Source organism: Furipterus horrens, unplaced genomic scaffold (genome assembly GCF_987537825.1).
Source record: "Furipterus horrens unplaced genomic scaffold, mFurHor1.1.pri manual_scaffold_10, whole genome shotgun sequence".
NCBI classification, from domain to species: domain Eukaryota; kingdom Metazoa; phylum Chordata; class Mammalia; order Chiroptera; family Furipteridae; genus Furipterus; species Furipterus horrens.
The window spans coordinates 84,425,754-84,441,477 of record NW_028327180.1 but is presented as its reverse complement, the minus strand read 5'-3'; the positions used below and the strand labels follow the sequence as shown (position 1 = coordinate 84,441,477).

The following is a 15,724-nucleotide window of genomic DNA, read 5'->3' as shown; positions in this document are numbered from 1 at the left end:
GTCAAAGCACTTAGAACTGAAACATTTCTTCTAAATCTTCAACGTATTTTTATAACTATTTAGTTTTCACAGTGAATCATATTTAAGTTAAATCTCATTTGAACCTCAGTGTAAAAGAGAATTAGAAAGAAGGGTCTCTGGCTGAGGCAGAAATGGTGTGCCTGGGTCCCTGCCTGCTTCTTTCAGTTTCTTCTTCAATCCAGGGAAACCCAGATATATTTCTTCAGAAATTGAGGCCTAGTTCGAAACATGACTTGGTTTGAAACGCAATAGTTTAACCTGACTTGGTACCATTTTTTTATTTTATAGACAGGGAAGCCCACTCATTAATTTACTCCACAAAGTTATTGAGTACTTACCTGTTAAGCACTGTACTGAGAACTGAGAATATAACAAAATAGAGGGTAGGAGTCTCACAAGGACTCTTGACTTTGAGTCTGCAACCCTCTCTGAGACACCACTCTCCCTGGGGAACCCACCCACCTACCAGGTGTCCTCACTCAGAGTTTGCCCTTCTCTTCTCCCACTCAGCTGGGCAGTGACCTCCTGGGCTCTGCCTTCCAAATGAGTCTTGCAAATAGATTATAGACACCATATTCCTTCTAAACATACTTAGCTGAGCCCACTAATTGATGGATAGTTCCTACCACCTCCATCCTCTTCCTATTCTAGATGTGTTTTCCATTGAAGAAAGATGGCCTTCTCTAAATCAAAAACTACATGTCTTGTCTCATTGGTCTAGGTGGGGAAATCAAAAGAACTAGGGTCAACAGATGTAGGAAATACAAATACAGAATATCCAGATAAATTTTAATCATGGGTAAACAAGTACTTTTTAGTACAAGCATATCCAAAATATTGTGTGACACATATTTATACTAAAAATTATTTTAAAACATTTTTTAAAAATAAAAATGTGACTCCAAATATTGCATGGCATATACTTAGGCTAAAATATTATTTGTTGTTTATATGGAATTTAAACTTAACTGGATGCCATTTATGTTTTCTATATACACACAAGATTAATATGTGTGTATATATGTATATCTGATGTATGTTTGTAAGTTTTTCACGTTTGTTCTGCCACACAAAACCATCTTGCTGTTTAAGTAGGGAGAGGGAAATGGATGCATTGCTCACAGTATTTCAGGATTGTTGAGGGGGAAAATCATAGCTATGAAAATGCAAGCTGTTATCATGCAGTTAGGTTTCCTGGCCCACTGTGGGGAAAAGTCTGGGCTTAAATTAAGAGTTATTTGTATCGCTTACAGGGCAGCATGGATATAAATTCAACCTGCACGCTCCTTTCACATCCCATGGGCTCTGCGCAGCTTAAGTGAATTTTGCCAGCCATGTTCCCGTATTGAGAAACCCAGAACATAAGTTCCTGATTCATTTACACTAAACCAATCAAATTGTTCCTTTCTTTTGTTTTCTTGCTAAACTTCCAGGTGCTTGCAGGGTTTCAGGAAATACTTTATTTTGAAGGCCTAGAGTCGTCGTCGTCGGCAGCCGTCCGTCTCGAGAGACGATGGTGTAGCTTCCTAAGAGTCTATCTGCACCGCCGAGAATGGCTGTGCAGTCCGACTCGGGAGTGACACGGTATCTGTCTCCTCCCGTGTTGAATCGACATCTTGCGATGTCGCTGGAGTGTCCTCTCCAGTGAAGCTGAAGCTACAGAGCCTGGGCAGGGTGATATGGAGGGTCTGCTGTTGCCCATGCAGCAGACCGCCCCCCCTCTTCGCAGCTGAAGGGTCCAAGGGAAAGACGGAGTCAATACAGCTTGGCTTCAGGTGCGCCGCAGGAGTTGCCGGTGTTGACTACAACGTCGAACCGCCTTAGGGACTCCGGCTCCGGATTTTCTGTCGGGGTTTACTCCCTTAGCCTTTCCCCTGAAGAGGTATGCCGCAAGGCAGCAGAGGTTTTTTGGAATCAGAGTTTTCCTTCTCTGATGTGCCCTGACTGGAAGATCGAACCAGCGACACTTAGCTCGCAGGCCGACGCTCAATCCACTGAGCCAAACCAGCCAGGGTGATAATAAATGTCCATGTTCATGTCGCCTTGCCCCTCCTCCGCCTCCTTCTTTTCTACAGTATAATTAATGATTGAGAATGGTGGACTGGGAGCACCTAGCAAATCAATCTTGTTCAGAGTCCTCTCTGTGTCCCCTGGCCTCTGCATGGCATGGCAGACATTTGTTTACCAAACATTTGTTATTCCATAGCTTTGTGAATTGCCTTCTTCCTTGTTGAAATCTCAGACTTTGACCATCTTCTCCTTATCTCTGGATGGCATAGAAGCCTCAATTGACTGATTGTCCTTGGACCCTTGTATTGTTAGGTAGCCCCTGTACATATGAAATTAAAATTGTTTTTTTTTCCCTCCTGTGTATCTGTCTTATTAGATTAGTCAAAACACCTACAAGAGTAGTAGAAAAGCTCCCCCTCCAATATTCACTCACCCTGGTTCCCCCTTGGTTTTGGTGAATATACAACCAAGGGGATCTTGTAACTTCTCAGAATCTATCCTGTAGAGAAACTATTAGGAACATGCAGAGACATTGACAATGAACTTGACTGCAACACTACTTGTAGCAGCAAAAAGTCGCAGGCACCCTAAATATTCATCAGCTGAAGAAAAGTAAGTTCTAGCCTATCCATAAAATAAATACTATAAAACTATGAACATTGCAGATCTATATATTGATAAGAACAAGAATTGCCATGATACATTTTGGCTGGGGAAGAAAAGAAATTTGAAAAACCTGTTTTAGCTTGCAGTCCCATTTTTAATCAAAGAAAATAGAGATAAAAGATTTCTTGAGTAGATGGTTAAATTGGAAGCTGTATGTAGGGCACCTGCCAGGTGCAGTTGGCTTTAGAGAGGAGGAGTAATAAAATAGAGAGTAAGAGTAGCTAATATTTATGAAGCTCGTAATATATGTCAGGTACTATCCTAAACTTGACATTCATATTTTACATTACATTTATAAACTAATCCCCATCAGAATGCCATTATACAGGTGCTATTATTATTTTTATTTACGAGATAAGAAAACTGGAGTAAGAGAAGTGAGATAATATGCCTGAGGTTATAACAGAAAATTATCTGAAGAGGCTGAGACAGGATCCATGTAGTCTGATTATATAGTCTTCTCTCCACCACTGCATCATACTGAGGTGAGCAGAGTATATTATCTTCACATTTTACATGCTTCTGTGTGGTTTTAGTATCTTCATCAAACACGTTACTTTATAACTATATTAATATAATGCATTTGCAAAGTGAGATCATATACACAAAAGCATTTTGTTTCATAGTCTGCGGCTTGTTGTACTTGTATAAATTCAAAGCACTAAGAGATGCTCATTGTATTAAAAAATGTATACAAAATTGTTTTTCACAGCAACATCTTTTTCCACAGTCTTTGCCAGGGTAAGGGAAGTAGAAAATAAGAGCCACACCCCCAGCTTTTACTTGCACTCTTTCCATAATGTGACTCGTGATTGCTTTGCAGATGGGGTCTGATTATCAAATTGTACATCCTCCTAAACCCGCTCGTGTCAATTGCACATCAGACAATAACTAGCAAGTGGTGTCAGTGCCCCATCATCAGAGCTACTGTCAGCACGAGCGTTTGGGCCAAGAATAAGAATGACAAGTGTATACATTTCCAGCTTTGCAATCAGCGTGGAAATTAGTCAGCTTATAGATGTTGAGTGGTCTTATAGCGAGGGCCCCAGCTGCAGACAAAATGCCAAACGGAGGATGATAAACAGCAGAGGCATTCAGCAGCTTTTCATTCCAGCTGCTTGAAGCCTGAGAGCCTTGGCAGTAGGGTGGGTTGGCAGGAGCTGCTGAATTATTTCAGAGCTGGAGGGGGATCATCAAGGCCTCTTGTTTTCCCATGAGGAACCTGAGGCTCAGGAAAGAACTGATGGGCAAGACAGAAGAGCCCAGCACAGGCATGCAGCCCTTGGCTTTTTCTGCACCACTGAATCCATAGATTTATTCATTCAATGCAGGGATGTGTGTACCTGTGCATTTAATTAAGCATCTGGTGAATGCCAATAATCCATTCATTCTCCTCACTGCAGCCAGATATATCTTTTCAAAATGGAAGCTGGATCATATTTCTGTCAAACAAACTCAAAAGAGTCTGGAGTCTTTGCTAGAAATAAATGATAAAGATTTATTGAAGGGTCTTAGAGTTTGCAAACTGGAAACACAGCTAGGCAAAACTGGGAAGTGTTCTAAAGAAGAAAGAAAAGTTAAGGAGTTCTTATAGTGAAAAGTGCATTCTTGAGAATTATCAGTCCTTTGTTCTTAGCTCTTGTATTGTTCTAAGATAGTTATGAGTCAGAGATCAGGGGTCTGGATGATAGATACCAGATGGTCTGGAAAATGTGCACCAGGAAATCTGGTCACATCCAGTGGTCTGGATAATAGATGTCTGGTGGGTGTCAGGTGGTCTGATTACATGAGTCCTTCAGGGTTAATCAGAGGTCTGGTGTATACCCAGGTATTGACACACATGAAATGATGTCTATCCAGGCCATAATGCAGAACTAGAGAGTTCAAAAGTTGAAGTTACCAGGCTAGTTAGAAAAAAGAGTAGGACCATATCCTCATGCCTTAACCTTCATAACGTTAATAATTTTAGCAGCCTGTTTAAAGTGAGTTCATTTTATATATTCCCTGTGCTGTTTTTTCCTTATTTCCCTTCTGTCTAAAACACTTCAGGAGCCTCACATTATTCTTGGAATAAAACCTAAATACTTTCCTAGGACCTATGAAGCCAAATACTGTTTGGCCCTTGCTTGCTTCTGTCAACTCATCTTGTATCAGTCTCATCCCCCATTATCTCCATCACCACTGAAGGGAGGAAAAATAATGTTTTCTCTCCTCTTCTAGGTTCCTGGCTGAGACCCCCTATAATAAAAAGACAGATTAACAGGAGAAAAAAAAGACAAGTTTAACAACATGTATACCTCCTGTACACATGAGAGGGACCCAGAAAAACCTAATAACTTCCCCAAAAGCTTCAAGCCATCACTTTAAATACCATTTCCAGCTACACACACCACACACACACACACACCACCACCACCACCACCACCACCACCACCACCACCCCACGACGTTGGGGAGTACGACATTGGGGAGTGGGAAGCCAGTCATGGAAGGATGTCAGCCAAAGCAGGGTGAATGATGAGGAAGAGCATGGCTGTGATGCAGATTGAAGTGTCTGTCTTCCCAATTGATAGTTTCTAGACATTAGGTCATCCCCCTCTTCCTCACACACCCGGGAGACACCCTTACCAGTGGAGATTTCCTTAGAAATGTACATGTCTCTTACAAATGGGTAACTTCTTTGTGTCTGCTGTTTCTTAAAAGTAATGAACCTAAAATAATCCATGTGCCAAGAGGTGTCAAATTCTCCTTTTCACCATCCCCAGCCACACTAAGCGCTATTTTGCCTCTGGTCTTTGTATTTGCTGCTCCTTCTGCCTCGAATGCTCTTGCTGGTTCTCACACTGCGGGGTCCTTCTCATGGGTCAGCCTTGGTATAAAAGCCACCTTCTCACAGAGATGTGCATGCTCTCTAAGTTGCCCCTACCATCTGTTACCCTTCTGCACCAGCATCTTCCTCCTGGCACATCATTGCCATCTGTGCATCATTATCTGTTCGCTGATTGGTTGCTTGGCTCATCCATGGTCATATTCCCTGTTATGCCTGACCAAGAGTTCAGCAAGTGTCTGTGGAGCAAATGAGGGACCCCACTAGGCGAGATGCTTTGTCCTGGGCATCAGGGCTACAGTGGTGAACATAACAGACCCCTGGCTTGTGGCATTGATAGTCCAGGTAACAAACATCAAGACATCACCATTTATTCATCCATATTTCAGCCTTACTAGACCCAAAGCCCTCCTCTTATAACAAGCATTTGTAATGTGCTCCTTTTATACCCTCATACAAAGTTTATAGATAACATAACCACTTTCATGTATACTTTTATAAAATTAATATAATGCTCTAAATAAAATATAAAAGAAAAAAATTTAAATCAATTTATAATAAAGAGATATTACTTAGTTGTTGTTGGCAGCCGTCCGTCTCGAGAGACGATGGTGTAGCTTCTTAAGAGTCTATCTGCACCGCCGAGAATGGCTGTGCAGTCCGACTCGGGAGTGACACGGTATCTGTCTCCTCTCGTGTTGAATCGACATCTTGTGATGACGCTGAAGCTACAGAGCCTGGGCAGGGTGATATGGAGGGTCTGCTGTTGCCCATGCAGCAGACCCCCCCTCTCTTCGCAGCTGAAGGGTCCAAGGGAAAGACGGAGTCAATACAGCTTGGCTTCAGGTGCGCCGCAGGAGTTGCCGGTGTTGACTACAATGTCAAACCGCCTTAGGGACTCCGGCTCCGGATTTTCTGTCGGGGTTTACTCCCTTAGCCTTTGGGTACAATCATACTAACACCCACCTCTACTTGTAATGAATGTGTTTGGATATGAGAGAAGCAAGACAACATCTAACTGAATATAAGCAAGACTTTTTCTTATAGCTGCTGTTTTGAAATTAGGACTTACACACATAGACACACAGGGTTAGCATCACAATGACTGTCACAGCTGCAAATGCAGACTGATGCAAACACCATGAACAGTATTGTTGTTGATTGCATGGTTTACTCAAGTGGTAAATGAGTCTTAGTAAAGCACTGAACAAAACAAAGTGCAATCTGCCCTTGACTTTCTTTTTTTATCATTAAAATAATGTTTATTGGTAGATATGTATATGGCTTTTGACATGTAACTCAGAAGGAATTTGACACTGACATCTCATATTTATGAGGACAAGGTTTCTCAGCATTATTATTTATTATTTTTACTTTTTATTGTTGACTGTCTTACAGATATCCTCCATTTTTCTCCCTTTTCCCTCTCCAAGCACCCCCTGCTCCCACTTTTACCCCACTGCTGTCGCTGTCCATTGGCTTTGTATATATGCATATATGTCTTTGGCTAGTCTCTTTAGTCCCCCTCCTCTGAGATCTATCAGTCTGTTGCATATGTCCACGCCTCTGGCTTTATTTTGTCGTTTATTTTGTTGATTAGATCATATGAGTGAGATCATATGGTGCTTGTCTTTCTCTGACTGGCTTATTTCACTTAGCATAATGCTCTCCAGGTCCATCCATGATGTCACAAGAGGTACAGCCACGTAGAATTCCATTATTCACTCATCACTGATAGGCACTTAGGCTGTTTCCAAACCTTGGCAATAATAAATAATGCTTCCGTGCACACAAGAGTGCATATATTCTTTCTGATTAGTCTTTTGGGATTCTTAGGATATATTCCCAGAAGTGAGACTCCTGAGTTAAAAGGCAGTTCTATTTTTAATTTTTTGAGGAAACTATGTTGTTTTCCACAGTGGCTGCACCAATCTGCATTCTCATAAACAGTGCGCGAGGGTTCCCGTTTCTCCACATCCTTCCCAGCACTTGTTGTTTGTTGATTTATTGATGATGGCCATTCTGACAGGTGTGAGATGTTATCTCATGGTGCTTTTAATTTGCATCTCTCTGATAATTAGTGATGTTGAGCATTTTTTTCATATGTCTACGGGCCGTATCTGTGTGTCCTCTTCGGAGAAGTGTCTATTCAAGCCCTTTGCCTATTTTTTAATTGGATTGTTTGTCTTCCTGGTGTTGAGTTGTGTAAATTCTTTATATATATTTAGAAATTAACCCCTTATCAAATGTATCATTGACAAATATATTCTCATATCAGTGGGTACCCTTTTGATTTTGTTGATGATTTCTTTTGCTGTGCAGAAGCTTTTCAGTTTGATGCAGTCCTATTTCTTTATTTTTTCCTTTATTTCACTTCCCCTAGGAGATGTGTTGGCAAAGAAATTGCTATGAGAGATGTCTTAGATTTTACTGCCTATGTTTTCTTCTAGGATTTTTATTTTCATGGATCTTTTCTATAGTTTGTTCCTTTGACTTCCTTATAGTTACATTTCTAGAAAGTTCAATGTATAAAACCATGCCAAAATAAAAGGTCAGGTACCCAATAGAGTTGGTAATTAAAATATTGCTGAAACATTGGCTATATTTACATGAAATAGCTCAATTTACCTACAACACAAAGTTGCTGTCTGGAAAGAAATGTTAATATTCAAACAACTTGTAATCAAAACAACTATTTTGTACCTGAGGAAAACATATTGGTAATTCTGTGAGGAGGACAAGGGTGGAAATTAGCCAACACTTTTCTTTGCAGCAGTAATAAATGTAAAAGCTATTTTCTGTTTTTCTTCAATGTGATGATTTCCTTGTTTGATTGTCACTGAGCATAGGCAGTGGCAAGGTTTGAGAGTATAGTTTGTGTCCTCATGAGAGTAAAGGGATAGGGCCCTTCAGAGAATAGCCTGTATTGTTTGAACATGACACTTTCAATAAATGATCCAGGTAGCACTGAAATGAACTTATAGGGGAGAAAAATTATTTTCTTCCACCCTTCTAGGTCCTTTGGATGGACTAATCAACAAATTAACAGAAGACAGATTAACAGGAGGAAAACAAATTTAATTATGTACATATGGGGGCCCCAGAAAAATCAGAGTCCTCCAGGCAGTCAGAAGACTTATGTGCCACCCTGAACTAAGAAGAGGGGAGTAGGGTCTGGGACTTCAAAGGGGAGGAAGACAATTGACAGGAAATGGGAAGAGCAAATGTTTGGTATACAAGATTAACAGGAAAAAGATATTTCTCTGCCAAGCCATGCAGATAAAATGGGACACAGATAGGAATTTTACCTCCAGGCCCCGCTGACCTTCCACAAGCTTACCATACCGAGCCCTCACTCTTTAGTTATCTCTGATGTTAGTTCTCTTCCTGAACCTGGCCCTCTATCTAAATTATTTCAGGCCATTAAGCAGAAGGAGTTTAAAAAAAAAAAAAAGGCAGCTCCTCCTGGGGCTTTTGGGCCTTAATTGTCGTGCATTCAAAATAGTCTGTATGCCATAGTGGTTCATTCTGAGGAGACTTGTTCTGAACCCCTTCAAACTATCTGAATTACAGTCTTGTGTGGCTGGAGAAGAACTTAATGGTGATCCAGTTTCCTCTTGCTCCTTTCTGATATTTGAATTTCTCGTAATGGTTCCTCTCAAAGATATCGTCAACTCTTCTACTGACAGGGCACACTCATCACCAAAGGAAGTGTGCTATGACCTTGACTGGCATTTACTGTAAGAAATTTCTTCTTTACATTAAGCTGAAAGCTCAGTCATCTTTCCCTATATACGAAAGCAGCTACTGGGGCCCACCTGAGCCTCTGTTCTCTTGGCAAATGTTTTCATGTCCAAGGCACTAACGAGAAATAATTATTCTAAGAATTCAGATATAGGGAAACTTAAGGATTTGGTCCAAGAGTAAATTACTCGGCACTTTCTAAAAGAAATAGAAAATCAGAGACAATAAGAGTTCAGGTCACCCAGATCTGTTTAATATTTATCTCCTACTGAATGTCTTCATTTCTCTCTGACCTTGCCATTCAGGTTTCCACTGGGCTCTGGGATGTGGGCTGTGTCATTCTTGGAGGCAGCCACATTAGTCAGATACATTCATACATTTGTTTACCAAAGAAATAGTTATTTCTGAGGATAGTCTGTGTGCAGAACATTGTGCTGGGGGCGCTGGATCTACAAAGATAACAAAGCCCAAAAAGCAATCAGCTTTTATTTGTGTATTACCTTGGCATCCCTAGAAGCATCCCTCTTGAGTTTCTTTGTTGTTCAGTGGGATTGAGGTGACTGATTATTGATGTATCATGGGTAAAGTAGTGGAAAGAACCTCCACTTCATTCTGGTGCCGTGTGCGTGGGTCCTGTTCTTGGTCCATAGGGAGTGCATAAATACATACCAATGAGCACTAGCGAGAGGACACGCTGCTGAAAGAGACAAGAAAGAGGTCACTGTGGGCTGTGAATGCTTTACCAAAAAAAAAAAAAAAAAATGTGCCTTGAATTTTGACGGGTAAAAGGAGGATAACATTTAGGCAAGAAGAGAAGCAGTAACAAAAATACAGAGAACAGAATAGATATTGTATTTGGGGACAAGGGTGAAATAAATAGACCCCTGTCCCAGAAAAACAGACAAGGAGACATTTAACAAATATGAGCAATGACAAAGTAAAGTTACAAAGTCTAGAGAGACTTATGTGTGGTTCTAGTAACTAAGAACTAGCAACAAGACTTAACAGGTCCTTTTCTTTTGGCCAGTGACTTTCAACAAGAGAAACAGGGGCCAACCTGAGATCAGATCAGTTGATCTGGCTAAATAACAAGCCAGTATCTGCAGTTTCACATTTTTAAGTATAGATAAGTATATTCCATACAAAGAAAGATAATTTCATGGTTGTTTTTAGAGCATCAGTCTAAGAATATCCACTAAAATAATATAAATGAAAACATGCTGGAATCTTTGAAAAATCTGTTGTATAAGTTTAATTGCAAGACAAGGATCAAGTTTGGAGGATTTTGAGAGCATGCATTCTCAATAGGGGCAGTAAAGGGGCAAAAATTGATTCTTAGAGGGAGGAGTGAAATATTTTACTCTTGATGCATACATTACAGATACACATATTTCACAACAGAGAGATATGCAACACAGACATATGCAATATATATGTGATAATAGAATTTTCTGGGGCAACAATTAGGGGGGAAAAGGTGTGAACGACCTTTTTTAATTGGATTATTTGTCTTCCTGGCGTTAAGTTTTGTAAGTTCTTTACACACACCCAGTGTATAAAGAAAGCCCAGCTGCTCAATCGTAAGAGGATCCAGTCTTGCAAATTTAGAAACCTTATTTTTGTTAGTAAATGAAGTATAAAACAAGCTTTGTCATTATTAATCAGGATCATAAAAACTGATAGACTCCAGAATGACCTTGATGTTTGTCATTTAAAATTTTTTAAATGTCACATGAGCCAGGATATCTGTAATCATTTTCTATACAGAAAGCCACATGAGAAACCATGAAACAATTCCGTTTTCTTGGAAAACATAAACCAGAAAAAGGAAGTTATTTCATTTCAAATGTGCGATGGTGCAGTTTGGCAGAGCCTTGAACAGCTGATTTTCATGTTAAGACTCTACCTGCCGTGGATGCGGGGAGCTCCATGAGTGGGCCAGAGAACTGAGTTCCCTGGACAGTTGCTGCTGCTCTCTGCTGCTGGGGCACCATTTTCCTGTGCTTTATTTATAAGTGGCCTCTTCCGGTTGACCCATTACTGCTTCAGGTTTATTAATTCTAGTGTCCCATCTGGTTGTGAATAAGGACTCTTTAAAGTGACTTTACATCCCCCTAAAAGAATCCTCTCTTCATTGTTTAACTCTCAGCAAACAGTAGTACGTACGTCTGGCGTGGAGGAGCTCTTCACAATGTTCCTATAGGAATCTCACTACAAAGACGTAGCTCAGAACCCGCTTGGCTAACAAGGTCAGAGGGCCTTTGTGGCTTCCAAGTGTGAGTTATGTACGACATACAGATTACAGGGCCCCACCCACTAAGTCAGAATTTGTGCAGGGAGGCCTGAGGAATTACTGCATTCTTCCTAGGTACCGTGGATGATTCTGATGTCTATTGATATTTGAGCAACACTGTTCTGAAAGGAATGCTCTTAAGCATCTCTAAAGAAGAAGCAAGATTTTCCTGTTGGAAGAAAACTGATCAACCCTTCTTTCTTAGGTCTTTGTCAAATTAGTGGCCATAGGGTAAGCTATAGTTAATATAAGCTATTTTAAAACCTGTATAGTTAATATAAACTACCCTCTCTCTATAGTTAATATAAACATGAGGTCGTGTCAATCACAAAATCCTTCATCACATTTCATCCTAAAACATAAAAACATCCCTACATGAATTTATTCTTTAGCTAGATGGAGAGTTCCCTTTCAACTTACAATTTCTTAGAAAAATTACGTTAGAATCATGGAAAGACTTCTGGGGTAGTATTTGAAGTTTGGAGTTAAAACTCTGGCTCTGTGATTAGTATGACCTCTCTCTCTAAGCATTTAACTTAGCATCTGTGGGCTGTAGTCACCTAATTGGTTAAAGCAGGATAAAAACTTTCCTAGATACGTGACAGGATATTTGGATATTCAAAGGAAGGAATAGTTGTTGAAGCTCTATTTAAAAAAAATGGATAAAGAGGGAGAAGAGGAACAAGGAATAGAAAAGCTGATAGGAGAAATAACGACAGAAAATTTTCCCAACCTGATGAGAGAAAAAGTTATGCAAGTTCAGGAAGCACAGAGAGTTCCAATGAAGAGGAACCAAAAACAACCCACTCCAAGGCACATCATAATTAAAATGGCAACATTCAAAGACAAAGAGAGAATCCCGAAAGCAGCAAGAGAAAAACAGCAAATAACATACAAGGAAACTCCGATAAGGCTATTGACCAATTTCTCAACAGAAACACTACAGGCCAGAAGGGAATGGTCAAAAATATTTCAAGCAATGAAAAACAAAGGCCTACAACCAAGAATACTCTACCCAGCAAGGCTCTCATTCAAAATGGAAGGTGAAATAAGGAGTTTCCCAGACAGAGGAAGACTAAAAGAATACATCTCCACCAAACCAGCATTGCAAGTGATGCTAAAGAGAATGTTTTAAGAAAAAAGAAGAACAAAAGAGGAGAGGAACACAGGCACAAAGGGAAATGAATAAATACCTGTCAATAATAACCTTAAATGTAAATGGATTAAATGCTCCAATTAAAAGACATAGGGTAATGGAATGGATAAGAAAACAGGACCCACATATTTGCTGTCTACAAGAAACACACCTCAAAACAAAAGATTTACACAGACTGAAAGTAGAGGGATATAAAGAAGTATTCCAAGCAAATGGACCTGAAAAAAAGCTGGGGTAGCGGTCCTCATATCAGAAAAAAACGGATTTCAAAGCAAGGGCAATAAAAAGAGACAAAGAAGGACATTTCATAATACTTAAAGGAACAATCCATCAAGAAGATATAACACTGATAAACATATATGCACCCAACATAGGAGCACCCAAATACATAAAGAAAATACTAGAAGACCACAAGGAGGATATTAACAACAACACACTCATAGTAGGGGACTTCAACACTCCATTATCAACAATAGACAGATCTTCGAAGCAAAGAAACAGCAAGGATATACAGGCATTGAACAACACACTAAACCACATGGACCTAACTGATATATATAGAACTGTCCACCCCAAAGAAGCAAAATATACATTCTTTTCAAATGCACATGGGAGATTTTCAAAGATAGACCACATGATAGGACACAAAACAAACCTCAACAAATTCAAGAAAATTGAAATTAAATCAAGCATCTTTTCAGACCACAATGCCTTGAAACTAAAAATCAACCTCAGAGAAAAAAATCAAAGATGCCCAAACTCATGGAGAATGAATAACATGCTATTAAATAATGAATGGGTTAACAATGACATCAAAGAATAAATCAAGAAATTTCTAGAAACTAATGATAATGAACACACAACAGCCCAAAACCTATGGGACACAGCAAAAGCAGTCCTAAGAGGAAAGTTCAAAGCAATACAGGCATATCTGCCCTATTAAAATACCAATGACATATTTCACGGACCTAGAACAAATACTCCAAAAATTCATATGGAACCAAAAAAGACCCCAAATAGCAAAAGCAATCTTGAGACAGAAGAACACAGCAGGAGGAATCATGATACCAGACATCAAACAATACTACAAAGCCACTGTGATCAAAACAGTCTGGTACTGGCACAAGAACAGACATATAGATCAGTGGAACAGAATAGAGAGCCCAGAAATAAACCCAGGCCTCTATGGTCAACTAATATTTGATAAAGGAGGAAGGAACATAAAATGGAGTGAGACGAGCCTCTTCAACAAATGGTGCTGGGAGAACTGGACAGGGACGTGCAAAAAAAATGAAACTAGACCACCAACTTACACCACACACGAGAATAAACTCAAGATGGATCAAGGACTTAAATGTAAGCCGTGACACCATAAAAGTCCTAGAGGATAACATAGGCAGGAAAATTTCAGATATCCCACATAACAATATTTTCACAGATACATCTCCTAAGGCGAGAGAAATAAAGGAAAAAATAAATGGGACTACATCAAACTAAAGAGTTTCTGCTCAGCAAAAGAAAACATCAGCAAGATGAAAAGGAAACCAGCCATATGGAAAACATATTTGCCAATGATATCACAGACAAGGGACTGATCTCCAAAATATATAAAGAGCTGATACGACTCAACATCAAGAAAACAAACAACCCAATTAAAAAATGGGCAAAGGACCTGAACAAACACTTCTCCAAAGAGGACATACAGAAGGTCCATAGGCACATGAAAAAATGCTCAACATCATTAGCCATCAGAGAGATGCAAATGAAAACCACGATGAGATACCACCTCACACCAGTCAGAATGGCCATCGTCAACAAATCAACAAACAACTTATGCTGGTGAGGATGTGGAGAAACGGGAACCCTACTGCACTGCTGGTGGGAATGCAGACTGGTGCAGCCACCATGGAAAACAGTATGGAATTACCTCAAAAAACTAAAAATGGAACTCCCTTTTGAACCAGCGATTCCACTGCTAGAATTATACCCGAAAAATCCTAAAACCTTAATTCAAAAGAAGTTATGCACCCCTATGTTCATAGCAGCACTGTTTACAATAGCTAAGTGCTGGAAACAGCCTAAGTGCCCATCTGTAGGCGAGTGGATCAAAAAACTGTGATACATTTACACAATGGAATACTATGTAGCAGAAAGAAAGAAGGAACTCCTGCCATTTGCGACAACATGGGTGGAACTAGAGAGAATTATGCTTAGTGAAATAAGCCAGGCAAAGAAAGAAAAATACCGTATGATATCACCTAATACAGGAAACTAAAGAACAACATAAACGAACTAAATAGGACAAGGAGCAGAATAGCAGTCAATAGGTGGGAGGGGGCAGGGAGAGAAGGGGAATAAGTAAGGGAAGGGTTTAGTCGAAGAACGTGTATAAAGGACTCATGGGCATGGACAACGGGGAGGGATGTGATTGTGGGAGAGGGGATGGGCTGGGTGGGGGAGAGAAATGGGGGAAAAGTGGGACAACTATAATTGAAAAACCAAAAAATAAAAGAGGAAATAAATAAATAAATAAATAAGTATTCATTGCATAACATGCAAAAAAAAATGGAAAAAGTTAATAGGAATGTAAAGTATTAAAAACCGATTCCCCAAAATAGCCACACTTGTGATGAACAAAATGCTTCCCATGTTAGTCTAAGCCGATGACAATCGGTTTGAGAAACTTTGGGTTGAAGGCAATTTCAAGGAGGAGGAATTAGATGTTATAAATAATCACTGGATGTGAATGTGTGTGCCTGAATGTGAAATGACACCCCTGGAATTTTCCAGGAACCAAGAGTGACATTTAAGCTATCAAAAACATCAGCGGAACAAATCGACTCACAGAACACAAATTTATGTCAAGAAGGAAATAGAAGTATGGCACCGCCTCTGAGAAAGCAGAGAAACTTTACAAGAACATTAATAAGATGTCTGTCACACGGCTTCCTCTACCAAAGGGAGAAAATTGTTTCCTTATAAATCTGCCCTGTATACAATATTCTGC

The 15,724-nt window shown here is 39.8% G+C and overlaps 1 long non-coding RNA gene across 3 annotated transcripts in view; it reads right to left on the bottom strand.

Moving 5' to 3' along the window:
- LOC150000895 (uncharacterized) overlaps positions 1-15,724 on the bottom strand; it is a 37,989-nt gene that overhangs the window by 9,965 nt on the left and 12,300 nt on the right. For 2 of the 3 annotated variants that reach the window (XR_016513580.1, XR_016513581.1), the window contains exon 4: positions 9,769-9,965. This is a non-coding gene — a long non-coding RNA (uncharacterized LOC150000895). Of the gene's footprint in view, positions 1-8,970; positions 9,966-15,724 lie in introns of those variants that run through there. The other variant, XR_016513579.1, reaches the window with a different exon arrangement.